Consider the following 18,059-nt stretch of genomic DNA (forward strand, 5'->3'; position numbering starts at 1 on the left):
TTTTTTAAAAATTATTTCATCCGTACTAAATGCTCTAAACTCTCCAACTCAAATTCTTCCTGCTCCCTCTGGCACCTTGTCAAAAACCTTTCTAACAACTTTACCTTATCATCCTTCCCTCCTCTTTTCTATCCTGATGGCTCTGTAGCTATTTCTTCTACTGATAAAGCAGATCTCTTCGCTCAGACTTTCTCCTGCAATTCCACCTTAGACGATTCCAATGCTGTTCCTCCAACACTTCCCCCCTCTGACTTCCTCAAGGGTGACATTAAAATTTCTTCAGCTGATGTATTTTCTGCCATCACAGGCCTCAATACTAACAAGGCATATGGGCCTGAAGGAGTCCCTCCTGTTGTTCTCAAGAACTGTGCTTCTGTGCTTACACCCTGCCTAGGTAAACTCTTTCATCTTTGTCTATCAACTTGTACCTTTCCTTCTTGCTAGAAGTTTGCTCTCATTCAGCCAGTCCCAAAGAAGGGTGACCATTCCCAACCCTCTAACTATCATCCAATCGCTTTAACATCCTGTATCTCAAAAGTTTTTAAGTCAATTCTTAATAGAAATATTTTAAGCATCTTTCCTATCACAACCTTCTTTCTGATCGTCAGTGTGGTTTCCGTAAGGGACGCTCCACTGGCAATCTTCCCACCTGCCATTCAGACTCCTGGTCATCCTCCTTTTGGGACTTTGGTGAAAGCTTTGTCACTGCACTTGACATTTCAAAGGCTTTCGATCGAGTCTGGCATAAATCTTTAATTTCCAAACTGCCCTCTTACGGTTTCTATCCTTCTATCTGTGACTTCATCTCTAGCTTCCTTTCTGGTCATTCTATAGCCGCTGTTGTAGACGGCCAGCGTTCTTCTCCTAGACCTATCAACGGTGGTGTTCCTGAGGACTCTGTCCTATCACCAACTCTCTTCTTTTTATTCATTAACCCGCGCCGTCCCGGCGACATGAATTAACGTCCGCACATGATGTGCACTCATGTCCCGGTGACGTGAATTAACGCGGCAACATTGCAAGGTCCCTAATTTGCACAATTTTCAAATTTCGCAAGTGATTTTTGGCACGTATACACGGGACTCCTTCCTCTATTCCTCTACAAGATCCCAAGCAGGGACAATGCCTTACACCGCATAACCTCTCCCCACCCCCCCTGCACGCCACTGTCTCAGCAATTCACCTGTTACCAGTGACCTGGCCAATAAAGACATTCAGGGCGAGTGATTCCCCAATCGATGACAATGTGGAGGACAAAGTTTACATAGCTTTAGAGGAAGAAACAGTCAGAAATGATAATCAGGTAATGTGGGAAAAAAAAGGTCATGAATGGTGATGAGTTAGTGAGTGAAACAATGCTTATAATGCCTATATTACTGTTTGAAAACCAATATACTCTTGTACTACATATAAATTCGTACCAAGTAAATAAATAAATACTGTTTATGAGTGGATAAAATATTTACCCTCCCATAGAACTTGTTTTCTTTGGTGCCAGCCTGTTAGAAAACCCAGTCAGGTAAGGAAGTACTCGTACCTAAATCGAGTATTTTAAACCTCAGGTGAGCGATTTCTCTATGAAATTTCGATGTTTCTCACCAAAAGCGGATGTTTGAGCCAAAAAAAAAAAAAAAAAAAGGTCCAAAAACGTCGGGACTGGGGCGTACCACTGCCCAGAAAACGTCGGGATGGGGCGGGTTAATAAACTTCTAAGCTGTACATCTAACTCTATCTATTCGTACGCTAATGACTCCACCCTTCACCTTTCCATTCGGTTCCCGCAACGCCCATCTCAGCGGTTACTTCAACAAACAAGGGATGAGGCTATGGCACACCTAATGTCTGACTTGGCTCATATCTCTGACTGGGGAAAAAATAATAATGTTTTTAATGCATCAAAGACTTAGTTCTTACACATATCAACCTGACAAAATCTTCCACAGGTGTACCCACTAATGTTTAACAATATTCAGCTTAATCCTGCATCATCCTTGAACATTCCTGGGGATCATTTACTCGGGACTTATCTTGGAAAGATCATATTACATCTCTTGTAAAAACTGCTTCCAAAAGATTAGGTGTGCTAAGCTGACTCCGTTCTTTCTTTAACCCCACACAATTGTTGATTCTATACACGGGTTTTATCTGCCTGTGTGGTGTACAACTCTCATGTGTGGGGAAGTTCCCCATATACAGCTCTTCTCAATAGGGTGGAGTCAAAAGCTTTTCCTCTCATTAACTCTCCTCCTCTTACTGACTCTCTACAACCTCTGTCTCTTCGCCGCACTGTTGCATCTTTATCTCTTTTCTGTCGCTAAATCAATGGATACTGTTCCTCTGAACTGTCTGCATGCATTCCTCCACCTCTTCGACGGGCGCGTAGCACCGGTCTAGCAGCAAACTCTCATCTCTTTTCTGTCCAACTCCCTAATGCAAGAGTTAATGGTTACTCCCAGTCCTTCATTTATGCAACAGGTCAACTCTGGAACTGTCTCCCTTTGTCTGTATTTCCTGCTTCCTATGATCTCCAGTCTTTCAAACACAGTGTGTCCAGGCATCTCGAAATGAAACGATCTTGAACTTGGCTCTCTCTTGTATTTTGTTCTTCTTTTGGAAAAAACAGTTATTGCAGGCACGTAGCCTTTCGTTTCTTCTTCTTTGCATTAAAAAAATCTATCTATAGCCAGACGCCTCAATTCCGTTCGGGGTGGCCACAAACAAATCGCCTCCACATCGCCCTGTCCCCCGCCATTTCACTGCCCTGCTCCCAACTCACACACCCCTCTCTCATATACCTCTCCACCCCATTTAGTACGGATAAAAAAAATAAATAAATAAATGATGACGCAACCCTGAAGGGATATTCTCCTGCATTTGGTCTGATCAGGTGATCACATCAGGTGCAGGTAAGGGGATGGGTCCATTACGATGTGCCAGGGGTAAACCAGCTCTGCTGTCGGGCCCCACTGCGGATGTCGCTGACTGCACTGTTCAGTTGACCCTAGTGCGATGTGGTGCAATGAGGATCTGTCCTGTCTCCCCTTGGGGCTAAGATGCGAATGAATGTGTTTGTGTGCATGAGTAAACTGGGAGTGTCATCCTGTCTTGGCTACCTCCCTTTCTTGGGGGAAGCAGCCTAGGTATATAAATATGGATACTGTAGATGAACTGGTGTTTAAATGTAAAGGAAGTATGGAGCACTGAGCCAGCTCCATATGAGTACATGGGATTATGGGTGACATATAAAAGGTCACTGGGAACAGAGTTGGAGTCAGGACTGATACTTGCAGCATTCTAGCATTAACTTGGTGGAAATGGGAACATACAGTACATCATCTACTTTTACTCCCATCTTTCTGTTGCTAAGGAATGAGGAAATCAGTGTGACAAAAGATGACAGGCTGTAGAAAAGGAGTCTGGATAACAGGGAATGGTGCCATGCTCTGTCAAAAGTTTTAGAAATATCAAAGGTTACTGCACTGGTTTCTCCATACTGGTCAACAGACTGATGGATGGTATGAGTCAAGAGACTGGGTATGTCAACAGTGGATCTTTCGTGACAAAATATATTGGGTCTGTTACTAATTAAGTTGTTGGATTCAAGATGTTGTTACTAATTAAGCTGTTGGATTCAAGATGTTTAACACTGTGTTTATTAATAAAAATCTCTATGCTAATACTTTACCAAAAGAACATGTGACAGCTATTGGTCTGTAATCAGAAAGATTAGAAGAACTTCCTTTCTTTTCAACTGGGTGGATATACTGTAGGCTTCTTTCCAAGAATTAAGGAATTGATAATTATGCATCAATTGTATGAATAAATAATCTAGTTAAAACATGAGCAAGTTCAGGGGAGCACTTTCACAATGATTTGAGGAATTCCATCTGCACCTCGTGCTTTATTGGTTGGTAAATTGTCTAGGATATATTGTACATATCAAGTCTGAATATTTAGTAAAGCAATTTCAAGAGATTCAAGTTCTGGTACGGGAATGTTATGCCTAATTTCCTCTAAGGCAGAAAATATGGCAAAAGTACTGGCAAGAATGTTAGCTTTTCCATGAAGGTCAATTACAATGTTTCTGTCAGAAGATTTTAGTGGGGGGATTGGTGATGACTTGTTAAAGTTATTACTGAAAGAACTGACAGCTGACTGGAATATTCTATTATCATTAGGATTATTTAATAATTTGGATTTTGGTATGTGAAGAAAGTTTTCCTGGCATGATTTATTACTGCTTTTGCATGGTTTGCAGCAACATGAATGTGATTAAATGGGAGAAATGGCATTCCCCCAAGCTAGGCCCTGTTTTGTATCTTACAGCCCTGCTAGGTTACAGGAGCGAGCTACCACTCCCAACACGGCAGTCCCGGGCGAGGCTCGAACTTGCAATCCCCCGATTACGAGCTTGATGCTCTACCACTAGGCCACTGTGCCCCCCATTAAAGTGACTAAGGGGGTTTAATTGCTAAAAACTTTTGGGTTGTTGCTCTGGCACAACTGCTGTCTAACCACTCTGGGGTTCAGATCTTTTGGTAAACTGTTGACAGAGTATAAACTCCATACCAGCTTGTATTAAGTCATTAATGTGAGACCGGGTATAAACAGTTCCATACCAGCTTGTATTAAGTCATTAATGTGGGACCAGGTAGAATTGTTGTTAGTGGAAAAGAAATCTATCTATCTATCTATCTATTGCCAGACGTCTCAATCCCGTTTGGGGTGGCCACAAACAAATCGCCTCCAAGTCACCCTGTCCCCCGCCATTTCACTACCCTGCTCCCAACTCACACCCCCCTCTCTCATATACCTCTCCACCCCATCCCTCCATCTCATCCTCGGCCTCCCCCTCCCTCTTCCCCCCTCCACCTCACTCACATACACTCTCTTCGTCAGTCTTTCACCCTCCATCCTCTCCACATGGCCAAACCACCTCAGCGTGTTCCTCATAACGCTTCCTATCACATCCACATCCACACCACAATGCTCCTTTATATCCTCATTCGTCAGCCTGTCTCTCCATGTGACTCCACAGGCTCCTCTTAAATAACTCATTTCCACTGCTCTCACTATTGACTTGTGTCCTTCCAACAACGTCCAAGCTTCACTTCCATACGTTAGAGTTGGTATCACAATACTGTCATGTAGTAACTTTTTCACTTCCATGCTCACTTCCCTGTTTCTTATCACTGCTTTCAAAGAACCAGCAACCATTCTTCCCTGCTGTATCCTTTCAAACACTTCACCCTCCAAACCTCCATCCTTACTCATCACACTACCCAGGTACTTAAACGTACTCACATTTTCCAGTTCCTCACCATCCAACCTCGCTGTACATTCACTGACTTCACTCCTCTCAAAGACCATCACTTTACTCTTCTCTATATTCACCTTTAGATTCCGTTTCTTACACACTCTCCCAAACTCATCCACCAAGCCTTGCTGCTCCCCTTCGTCTTCACTCAACAACACAGTATCATCTGCAAACAACAGTACAGGGAGTTTCCAAACACTATCCTCTCTCACCAGGGCCACTCCAACATCCACTACCCTACCTTGTACCTCTTTTATTACCCCATCCATGTACAGATTGAACAACCATGGAGACATGACACATCCCAGTTTCAACCCAACCTCCAAAGAGAAAAATTCACTCAGTTCACCATCCACACGCACTGTAGCCTTAGCAGCATCATACATACTCTTCAGAGCATTCAACAACTTCCCATTTACTCCATATATTCTTAATACTTTCCACAATCCTTGTCTATCCACCCTGTCATATGCTTTCTCCAAAACCATGAAAAGCCGCATACAACTTCTTTCCCTTCTCTAGAAACTTTTCCACTAAAGATCTAAGAATGAATATCTGATCTACACAATCTCTTCCCTTCCTAAAGCCTCCCTGTTCTTCTCCAACTAATTCCTCTGTTCTTTCTCTAACTCTGTCAATAAGCATCCTACCATACACTTTTCCTATTATACTAAGAAGACAGATGCCCCTATGATTACCACACACTTCTTTCTCCCCTTTTCCTTTGTACAAGGGAATAATTATACCTGACTTCCAATCCTCCGGGACTCTACCTTCCTCCCAGGCCAATCTGCACATCTTCCACATCCATTCTACTACTATCTCTCCCCCATACTTCAGCATTTCACCACACACTCCATCAATTCCTGGGGCTTTCCCCAATTTGACTTTCGTCATTGCTTCCACAATTTCTATCTTACAGATTTCTTCCTGTCTTCTCACCTCCCTCCTCCTCCCAGCCATTCCCCAGCCACTTATACTCGCATTACTTCCATCCTCTATGTTCAACAATTCCTTAAAGTGTTCTCTCCATCTGCTCAATTTTTCTTCCTTCTCCACTAGTAATCTACCATTTTTATCTTTCACTCCCCTGCTAACTTCACTTCCACCCAGTCTTACTCTTTTCACCTCTTTCCAGAACATTTTCTTACAGTCCCTCTACTTTACACTCAAGTTCTTTCCAAATTCCTCATCTGCTCTCTTCTTACTCTCTCTTACTAATCTTTTCACCTCTCTCTTTCTTTCTACATATAACTCTCTCTTCCACCTCTCAACTTCTTCAACGCCCCTATTTCTCATCCATTCATTGTATGCTTTCTTCTTTTGTGCCACAGCCTCTCTCACCTCTTCATTCCACCATGCAGTTCCTTGCACACCCCTCCGTCTTCTCTTCATCCCACACACCACATCACATGCTGCACATATTTCTTCTGTAAATATCCTGCACACACCTTCCACGTCCCCCATCTGCTCCAGTTCATATTTGCCCAATCATTCCTCCACTTCTCTCTTATACTCTGCCTTTTTCTCATCCTCTTGTAACCCTTCCACTCTCCTTACAAATACTCCTTCTTCCCGTCCCTCCCTTCTTCTATTTCTCCATCCTAACTGGACCTTGATTCTGGCCACCACCAAGTAGTGGTCAGAAAGTCCACTCCCCCAACCTCTATAAGCTCTTGCATCCATTACACATTTTCGCATCCTTTCATCCACACACACACACACACATAATCAATCATTGCCTTCCTTTCATTCAATTCACCACCCATCCTTCTCATCACTCACCATGTATACCTGTGGATCATCTTGTGCCTGAAGAGGGTATTGGCTATCACCAACCCCCTCCCAGCACAAATGTCCACTAATGCACTGCCATTCTCATCTATCTCAGCAGGCACACCCCACTCACCAACTATTCCATCCACCTTCACATTCCCTACTTTACCATTCATATCACCAATCAAAAACACTCTCTCATTCCTTCCAAACTTTTCCATGAACACTTCCACACTTGTCCAGAACTCTTCTCTCACTCTGCTTGCACAATCTTGTGTTGGTGCATACACACACACAATCGCCCACATTTGTATTCCACTACTAATACAAACAAAGAACATTAGGATATGTTTAAAGAATATAACTATTAACATGTTGCAGCAAGAAATTAATGCATTATGACATTGACAGCAAAACAAAAACATTAACAACAGCCACCTTAGGCCTCATGTGTTGGGTGCACTGCTTTGCAAACACACACACACACACACACACACATAAACACTCCCAAACATGTAGGCACAGACACAGATGCATGCAAACACCCAACAGATGACGCCTGGGATGGCAGCTGTTAACGTGTTGGTTTTATTGTCAACATTATAATGCATTAATTTCTTGCTGCAGCATGTTCATAGTCATATTATATACCTTTTACTTATCCTAGTGTTTTATATTTGTGTATTAGTAATGTAACTATGAGTGTAAGTATGAGGTTACCTTGAGATGTAACTGCCAATTAAGAACGACGAGTGGGGAACTGGGAGGGGTAGGGGTATGGGGAGGGGTAGGGGAATGGGGAGGGCTGGGAGCTGGGGTAGAAGCGTGTGGAGCTCGTTTTGTCCCCCCCTCCCGTCTTCCTTGGGTATATGGGGGTATGAAGGGGGCACCCCTGAGCAGAAATTAGTGATCATGAGTGTACACTACAATACATACAAAAAGACCAGTATCCGGAAAATTTTGTACCCTATGCCGGATCAAATTTGCGTTCCGGTTATACGGATGTGCCGATGCATCAGATGCCGGTTAAACGAGCTTTTACTGTATTAAAAAACACAGAAATCACAGTATATCACAATGTTTGTTCATGAAATACCATTAATTAATATGAAATCATGTTTATCTTGTTTTTCAGGACCAGTTGGATGGGTTTTGGCATGGAATCACTTAGATCTCTAAAGTAATCTAAGGACATCCCTTTGCACCAAACATTTGTCAGTTCATTCTTGAGGTTGTCCAGATTGGGTGTCTTCTTCTCCGCCATAATTTTCTTTATCTTTGCCCAGCAGTTTTATTGGATTTAGATCCGGACTGTTGCCAGGCCAGTCGAGGACCTCAAACCAATTATCCTGAAGCCATTTTGTCACCTTTCTTAACTTGTGACATGGAGCTGAATCGCGCACGAAAAAGTCGCACCCGTGAATATCAAAAAAGTTTAACAAATGAGCCAACGGCCATACCATGTTGAGTACACCGCTTCGCGTCCAATCAGCGAAGTTAAGTAACATTGGGTCTGGTTAGTGATTGGATGGGTGACCGCCTGGGAACACCAGATGCTGTTGGCATAACGTTCTCCCTACGTGTCAAGTGGGGTTGGTGGAGGATTAGTGCCCCTCCCTGTAAAACAATTAACTCAAGCCCTTGGCCACCCCATTCGGGATACATGGCATCTGGCAATGAATGAATGAATGAATCTTTCAGAATTTCAATGTACCAGCAGCCATGCATCATCAAGTTCTTAGGAAGAAAGTAGAGGCCTCCCCTTCCCATTTCACCTGAGAAACACCCCCATACCATTAGTCTGTGAACGATTCCCAAAGTTTTTACACCTCTGGCAGGAGGCAAACCCTCGTCAATCAGTGTGTGAAACGCACACTCTACCACTGTACCACAGAGGCTCCTATATGTATAAATATATACCAGAGAGGCTCATATATATATATATATATATATATATATATATATATATATATATATATAGACAGATAGATAGATAGATATGGATAGATTTTTTTTTTTTTTTAATAAATAACAGAATGGAGGAAGGAAAAACAAATGAGTAAAAAAAAAATAATAATCCATACACCAGATTACTGGTGTCCTCTGTTCATAAAATATCTGTAACAGTTAGACTTGAACAGTTGTGGGTTGAAATTTGGAGGGAAACAAATCTGGGGAAGTGAGTTCCAGAGAGATGCAGTTCGGGGAATGGAAGAATTCTGATGGGCAGAAGTTCTACAATATGGCTGAGTGACACTCTAGTCATGAGCGCTACCAGATGCCTATGTAGCACGAGGGAAGGCATGGAGAGGTGGCACCATGGACGCAAGTTCGTCTGAGCATTTGTCAAAAAAATATCTGTAAAATAATGCAAGGGAGGCAACATTCCTTCTTACTTGCAGGGGAGGTAGTTTATATGTAATGGCAAGGTTGTTAATGATTCTAACAGCTTTGTTCTGAATTGTCTAGTTGTCTTAATGCAACCTCTCCACAGCCACTCCACAAGGGTGAGCAATATTCAAGCTGAGAGCACACATGACTCTTATAAATCATAGCTAACTGCTCATCGGCGAAGAAGTTACGGACTCTGTACAATAATCTAAGCTTCTTTAAGGCGGTTTTAGCAAGTTATCTGACATGAGAGGTCCAGCTGAGGGCATTGTTAAGTGAGACGCCAAGAATTTCAATACTTTTGGAGATGGGAATATTAGTAGCACGGAAGGTAATGTACGAATCTGGCAATATCTGTCTATTAGTAAACTGTATATATTTAGCTTTACTAGCATTAAAAGAGACAAGGTTGTTTTGTCCCCATTCACTGATTGTAGATAGATCTTGATTTACGGAGATGGCTGTACTGAGTTGAGATGTGGAGATATTAGACTTTGTAAATGGATGTCTGAGTGTGAATGAACTATGTACTGTTGAGTCATCTGCATATGAGTGAATGGGATTGTGGGTGACAGATAAGAGATCATTAATATGAACCAGAAATAGGGTTGGCGCCAGAACTGATCCCTGAGGCACCCCGGCGTTAACTGAGTGGAAATTGGAATATACATCATCTACTTTTACTCTTATTTTCCTGTCACTAAGATATGAAGAAATCAAAGGAACAAAAGACATTAGTCCATAGCAAGGGAGTTTGGACAGCAGGGAACAGTGCCATACTCTGTCAAAAGCTTTAGAGATATCAAGAGCTACTGCATGAGTTTCTCCAAAAAGATCAATTGATTGATGAATGGTATGAGTTAAGAGATTGAGTATATTGTCTTTCACTAATTAAGTTGTTGGATTCAAGATGTTTAACAATGTGCTTATTAATTAAAGTTTCAAATACCTTACCAAGAGAAGATGTGACAGCTATTGGTCTGTAATTGGAAGGGTCAGACGAACTTCCTTTCTTCGGAACTGGGTGGATATTGGCTTCTTTCCATGAATTTGGATATATCTATATATAAATATATATAAATATTTGTGGTAGGTGGGGGCGCTTACCATCCACTCACTCAGTGTAGTGCTGCTCTCAGGTGTCTGCCCTGTCCTCTCCTCCATCCTTCTTTCCTTCCACATTCTTCTATCTTTCTTTCCTTCATTCTTTCCTCATCCTTCTGCCTACGGGTGACTTTACACTCCCTCTTCTGTCTTTCATTCCTTCATTCTTTCCTCTTCCTTCTGCCTATGGGTGACTCTACACATAGTGATAAGCCAAATGGTTTCCTATACACCAGAAAACTATTTACTACGCTGGGTGGTAACCATATAACCAAATTTTGGCGCCTATTGGTTTAGTGGGTAATTATTGTGCTCCAGTTGGATTGAGCTGGTGAAGGTTTATATCCAAGGGGTGGTTGGGGTTTATTGCTCACGTAATGCCACTCAGGGATGAGTGAGGTTGGTCACTCTCATCTTAAATGTTAGGACCAACTGCCTAGCTCCGGGCTCCTACGCTCCTCATGGGGCAACGTAGGATTGGATGATGGATGGATGGATATATATAGATAGACAGATAGATAGATAGATAGATTTATATAGATAGATAGATAGATATATATATATAAATATATATATATATTTATATAGACAGACAGATAGATAGATATACATATACTTGGAGCCTCTGTGGTACAGCGCTAAAGTGTGCATTTTCGTATACTGTACTGAAGAATGAGGGTCTGCGCCCCGCCAGGGTAATAAACTTTGGGAGCATTCCTCTGGGCACATACTGCATTGGCAGACACAAGGGGTGCTGTGGCTGAACCAGTGTCGCATACTAAAGAGTGCTTGAACCCAGTCGGCTTGCGCGGGCTGATTACACTTGGTTCACAAATTACACGCACATCCAAAGCCACTCTAACACAACAATTACACCGACATGCACTTCTCACCCTACATACAATCTCTACTAGACAACCTATGCCACTTGGTAGGGATACATTGGCTGTATCATCTCCACTTCGGTAGGGATAGGCCGGTCCTACAGTGGACACTCAAACGGCTGATTGGATGAGATGAGATGACATCCCACTTACTAGATATTGTGGGCCTGGACCTTCGAAACCCAAAAATGGCCAAAAAAAAAAAGAAAAAAAAAAATAATCCAAATTTTTTTTCCCACCCGTAATTTGAAACGGCCGCGCGGCGCCAAACAGCTGTTACACCACGGACCCTCACCCTTTCCTTCCTCCCCCCTCTCCCCTCCCCTGTCAGGGTTGCCATTTGGTATTTTCCATTACCAAATGTGGGCCAATTTGGTCATGAAATATTCGTTGTGGTGTGTGGTAGGAAGCGTTATGAGGAACCCACTGAGGTGGTTTGGCCATGTGGAGAAGATGGAGGGTGAAAGACTGATGAAGAGAGTGTATGTGAGTGAGGTGGAGGGGGAGACCGAGGATGAGATGGAGGGATGGGGTGGAGAGGTATATGAGAGAGGGGGGTGTGAGTTGGGAGCAGGGCAGTGAAATGGCGGGGGACAGGGCGACTTGGAGGCGATTTGTTTGTGGCCACCCCAAACGGGATTGAGGCATCTGGCAATAGATAGATATTCGTTTGGTAATGAATCAGAGTAATGCATTACCAAATGGATTTTTCACATGTATGAGGATAAACAGGATGGATATGGTGGATTGTTTGCTCTCTCTGATTAATCTGCTAACGTACATAGCATGAAAATAATCAACATGCTGTTAATCATAAGAGTGATTACATGTATTTCCACTTGTATTTATAATTAGTGAAGAAGAAATGTTAGCTTTACGAATTTGGTAATGAAGAGTTAAATTTGGGAATGAAAACTGAGGAGTTTGGTAATGTGGCTGTTGCGATCTGGCAACTCTGTTTCCCCCTCACCAACACCCAAACAGTTATTGCCAAACTTCGATCGCGAGTGGTAGCTTATTGTAATAGAAGCCACACGTGCTCATTTTTTTGTGAATAAACAGTGAATAAACTGCAATACCTCACCACTAGACCACACAGGAATTTACAGTGTTGTGCAGTGTTAAGAAATTAGAATTTAGAGTGCAAAGGATTAACTGTGGAGTGCAAACCTGGCAGCTGAAACTGGCCTGATGCAATTAACAATGTGCAGTGTTAAACAGTTATAACTCACAGTGCAAAGAATTACTGTAAGTGCAGGGCAACACTGGATTACTGTACATGCTTCAAGAGCATTTTCACAACTGCCAAAACCTTACAAAAGGCGGCAACAAACGTGCTGTAAGTACCCTGGCTGAGGTACAGTCACTTCTAATTCCTCATTCTTTGGTTCCTTTTCATTTATATCATGCTTTATGTCCATTCTTGGTGTGAACAAGGTCTTAAATAGGTTTAAATAGGTGCTATGCATGTCCGGTAGGGAGTTATTTAGGTGGCTATCAAAGTTAGGCTGGGTTAGGGTCCATAAGTACTAGTCCAGGAGGCAGGGGCCCACTATCCAGACGGGACCACTTTCCGGACATGCCTTACATCGGAGAGTGGAGGGATTAATGCATAGACAAATATTTAGGGGTTTGCAGATCGATTCTTAGGCATGGTTACATAAGGAGAAGCAATAACCTAGGAGCAAATGCTGGGTGTAACATGCAGTAAGTGTGTCCATGACATTCTGATGAAGGAGACAAAGGCAAGCCCCGCCTGCTCATAATATGACCAAATGCCAATACAGTATTTTATTGGACAACATCGCAACCACGTCACTCTCCTGGGCACGAGATCTGTGTTGGACTGATTAAGACCGTCATAGCTATATTCTCCTCGGATTTGGGGTGTTATGAACCGTTGGTTCCACATTGGATGTATGCAATCGCATTACAGGAATAAACTGGATTATTATTTATGGTCTCCATCTTGGACGCAAAACGTCTTGGACAAACCAGTCCTGGATGCGAGGGTACTGTGTGTGTATGTATGTATGTATACACATATACTATATATATATATATATATATATATATATACATATATATATATATATATATATATATATATATATATATATATATATATATATATAGATATATACAGCATATATATATATATATATATATATATATATAAAATGTAACCCCAATGTTGTCTTTTTTTTCTCTCTCATTTTTTAATGCAAGGAAGAAGAAACCAAAGGCCAAGAGCACAAAAACTGTTCCTTCCAAGAAAAAACAAAAACAATACAAATGAGAGCCAATTCAAGATCCAATTATTTCGAGATGCCTGGACACACTGTGTTTGAAAGACTGGAGACCATAGGAAGCAGAATATAAATACAGAGGGAGACAGTTCCAGAGTCGACCTGTTGCATAAATGAAGGACTGGGAGTAACGGTTAACTCTTGCATTAGAGAGTTGGACAGAAAAGAGATGAGAGTTTGCTGCTAGACGGGTGCTATGCACACGTTGTAGAGGTGGAGGGATGCAAGCAGACAGTTCAGAGGAGCAGTGACCATTGAAGTAGCGATAGAAAAGAGATAAAGATGCAACAGTGTGCTGAAGAGACAGAGGTCAAAGAGAGCCAGTAAGGGAAGGAGAGTTAATGACACAAAAAGCCTTTGACTCCATCCTATTGTGAAGAGCTGTATGTGGGGAGCCTCCCCACACATAAGAGTTGTATTCTACACAGGGGCAAAAAAAAAAAAACATGTATAAAGCCAACAACTGTGAGGAGGTAAAGAAGATACAGGGCTCTTGTTTGGCGAGCCACAGCTTGCAAATGCGAGCATTTTTTTCCTTTGGCAAACAAATTTTACATGTAAGTTGTCTTTTGGCAAAGGAGAAAATACATCCACTTCAAAATCCAGTAAACTACAATATAAGTAAATCTCACTTAAATGAACAAAAAAGCATGTTGTGATCGATTATTAATTCTTTCCTTGTCGCCATTGTGAATGTTTAAAACCTCATTATATGACTATGATCACCTCAATGTGTAAATAAATAAATATATTTATTGCTCGTAAAACACTTCGCCTCGTAGTCAGTTTGGCTACTAAAAATTATTTGGCTTGTAAATCTCAAACCTTAGGAGACAAATGGCTCGCAACCATTGGCAGTTAGCAAGAGCCCTGAGATATGGAGTTGGCTTAGCACACCTAATCTCTTGGAAGCAGATTTAACAAGAGAAGTAATATGACCTTTCCAAGATAAGTCCCGGGTGCATGAAATCCCAAGCAGGTTCAAGGATGGTGCAGCATAGAGCTGAATATCATTAAACATTAGTGGGTGCCCATGTGGAAGATTTTGTTGGGTTGATAAGTGTAAGAACTGAGTCTTTGATGCATTAAAAACAAGATTATTTTTACCCCAATCAGAGATATGAGCCAAGTCAGACATTAGGTGTGCCATACCCTCATCCCTAATTTGTTCAAGTGACTGCTGAGATAGACGTTGCAGGAACTGAACGGAAAGGTGAAGGGTGGAAGCATCAGCATATGAGTGGATAGGGTTAGATGTACCATACAGCTTAGAAGGTCACTGAAGAATAAAAGGAAGAGAGTTGGTGATAGGACAGAGCCCTCAGGAACACCACTGTTGATAGATCTAGGAGAAGAATGATGGCCGTTTACAACACTGGCTATAGAACGACCAGAAAGGAAGCTAGAGATGAAGGCACAGATAGAAGGATAGAAACCGTAAGAGGACAGTTTGGAAATTAAAGATTTATGCCAGACTCGATCAAAACCTTTTGAGATGTCAAGTGTAATGACAAAGCTTTCACCAAAGTCCCGAAAGGAGGATAACCAGGAGTATGAAAGGTAGGTGAGAAAATCGCCAGTGAAGCATCCCTGACGGAACCCATACTGACAATCAGAAAGAAGGTTGTGATACAAAAGATGCTTTAAAACATTTGTTAAGAAATGACTCGAAAACTTTTGAGACACATGATGTTAAAGCAATTGGAACATGGTTAGAGGACTGGGAATGATCACCCTCCTTTGGGACTTCCTGAATGAGAGCAAACTTCCAGCAAGAAGGAAAGGTACAAGTTAACAGACAAAGGCAAAAGAGTTTACCTAGGCAGAGTGTAAGCACAGAAGCACAATTCTTGAGGACAACAGGAGGAACTCCATGAAGCCCATATGCCTTGTTAGTACTGAAGCCAGTGATGGCAGAAAATACATCAGCTGAAGAAATTTTGATATCAACCATGAGGAAGCCAGAGGGGGGAAGTGATGGAGGAACAGCACCGGAATTGTCTAAGGTGGAACTTCAGGAGAAAGTCTCAGCAAAGAGATCTGCTTTATCACTAAAATAGCTACAGAGCCACCAGAGTTGAAAAGTAAAAGGGAACGATGATGAAGTAAAGTTGTTAGAAAGGTTTTTGGCAAGGTGCCAGAAAGAGCAGGAAGAATTGGAGTTGGAGAGTTGAGAGCATTTTGTACGGATGAAATTATTTTTACAAGAGCGAAGAACAGACTTAGCACGATTCCAGGCAGAAACATAAAAAAGATGTGATTCAGGGGTGGATTGGCTCTGGTAACTTTTTATAGGCCCTCCTCTTGTTGTGGACAGCATTAGAACACTCATGATTAAACCAAGGCTTTCTTGCATTAGTCAAATGATATTACATGGGAATGCATGCTTCCATACCTGAGAGAATAACCTCTGTAATGCGCAAGGCACACTCAGATGGCTCCCTGCGATGGAAGCAATAATCATTCCAGGGGAAATCAAAGAAGTACTGCTTGAGGGCCTGCCAATCTGCAGCTCCAAAGTGTCATAATCGACGTTTCTTTGGAGAGTCCACAGGCTGTACCGAAATGATGGGACAGGCCAAGGTATTAAGGTTGTGATTGGAGGAGCCCAACGGATTGGAAAGATTAGCAGTGAAAGCTGAAGGATTAGTTGTGAGGAAGAAGTCAAGTATGTTGGAGCTCTCGCCAAGGCAGTCAGGCATACGGGTAGGGTGCTGTACAAGATGCTCTGGGTCATTAAGGATAGAAAAGATGTATGCTTGTTCACCAGGTGGATAAGTGAAAAGAGAGGAGAGCCAAAGGTGGTGGTGAACATTGAAATCTCCTAGAATAGAGATTTCAGAGAAAGGAGAAATGGACAGAATGTGTTCCACCGTAGAACTAAGATAGTTGAAGAATTTTTCGTAGTCAGTAGAAGTAGGGGATAAGTAAAAGTGCAGATATATTTGGTCAAAGAATGACAGGAAAGCCGAAGCCAGAGAGCAGAGAGTTCAGAAGAATCAAGTTCAGAAACACGAGAGGAAGATAAGTCGTTGCGCACATGTACACAACAGCCACCTTTGGCTTTGAAATGAGTACAGAGAAGTAGGAGGCTACAGAGAAGGGTTTGCTATCAGTTGCCTCAGACATATGAATCTCAGGAAGAGAAGGTGAGGTTTACTGTAAAGGAGGAGAGGTGGTGCTCAACGGAGTGAAAGTTAGAGGAAAGGCCGCGAATGTTGCAGAAATGAAGAAGTAGTGAGTCAGACAGTGGTTGCATGAAGTACACTAATTTGTCACCGGGAGAGGGGTGGATTTTTTTTTTTTTTTTTCAATGCTAGGAAGAAGGAACCAAAGGCCTTGAGCCTGCAATAACTGCTCCCTCCAAGAGAAAAACAAAATACAAGAGTGAGCCAAATTCAAGATCCAATCATCTTGACATGCCTGGACACACTACGTTTGAAAGACTGGTGATTACAGCAAGCAGGAAATACAGACAGAGGAAGACAGTTGCAGAGTTGGCCTGTTGCATTAATGAAGGACTGGGAGTAATGGTTAACTCTTGCATTAGAGAGTTGGACAGAAAAGGGATGAGAGTTTGCTGCTAGATGGGTGTTATGCGTCCGTCATAGAGGTGGAGGAATGCATGCAAACAGTTCAGAGCAGTGACCATTCAAGTCGTGACAGAAATGAGATAAAGATGCAACAATGCTGCGAAGAGACAGAGGTTGAAGGGAGGCAGTAAGAGGAGGAGTGTTAATGAGACAAAAAAGCCTTTGACTCCACCCTACTGAGAAGAGCTGTATGTGGGGAGCCTCCCCACACGACAGTTGTACTCTGCACAGGCAGATAAAACCGGTGTATAGAGTCAACAATGGTGCAGGAGTAAAGAAAGAACGGAGACGGCTTAGCACACCTAATTTCTTCGGAGCAGATTTTCCAAGAGATGCAATAGATCTTTCCAAGATAAGTCCTGAGTGAATGAAACCCCAAGCATATTCAAGGATGATGCAGGATTAAGCTGAGTATTATTAAACATTAGTGGGTACAGCTGTGGAAGATTTTGTCAGGTTGACAGGTGTAAGAACTGAGTCTTTGATGCATTAAAAACAACAAGATCATTTTTACCCAAGTCACAGATATGAGCCAAGTCAGACATCAGGTGTGCCATAGCCTCATCCCCTGTTTGCTGAAGTAACTGCTGAAATGGATGTTGCAGGAACCGAATGGAAAGGTCAAGGGTGGAGTCATCAGCATACGTGTGGATAGGGTTAGATGTAAAGCTTAGAAGATCACTGA

General features: G+C 42.2%; 1 protein-coding gene and 1 pseudogene across 1 annotated transcript in view; one reads left to right on the forward strand and one right to left on the reverse strand.

Moving 5' to 3' along the window:
* LOC145404649 (uncharacterized) overlaps positions 1-18,059 on the reverse strand; it is a 392,001-nt gene that overhangs the window by 350,208 nt on the left and 23,734 nt on the right. The window lies entirely within an intron of this gene.
* On the forward strand, positions 8,540-8,658 carry LOC145404799 (5S ribosomal RNA; annotated as a pseudogene).

This window comes from Coenobita brevimanus, chromosome 64 (assembly GCF_032717465.1).
Source record: "Coenobita brevimanus isolate Jiangsu-jjx chromosome 64, ASM3271746v2, whole genome shotgun sequence".
NCBI classification, from domain to species: Eukaryota; Metazoa; Arthropoda; class Malacostraca; order Decapoda; family Coenobitidae; genus Coenobita; species Coenobita brevimanus.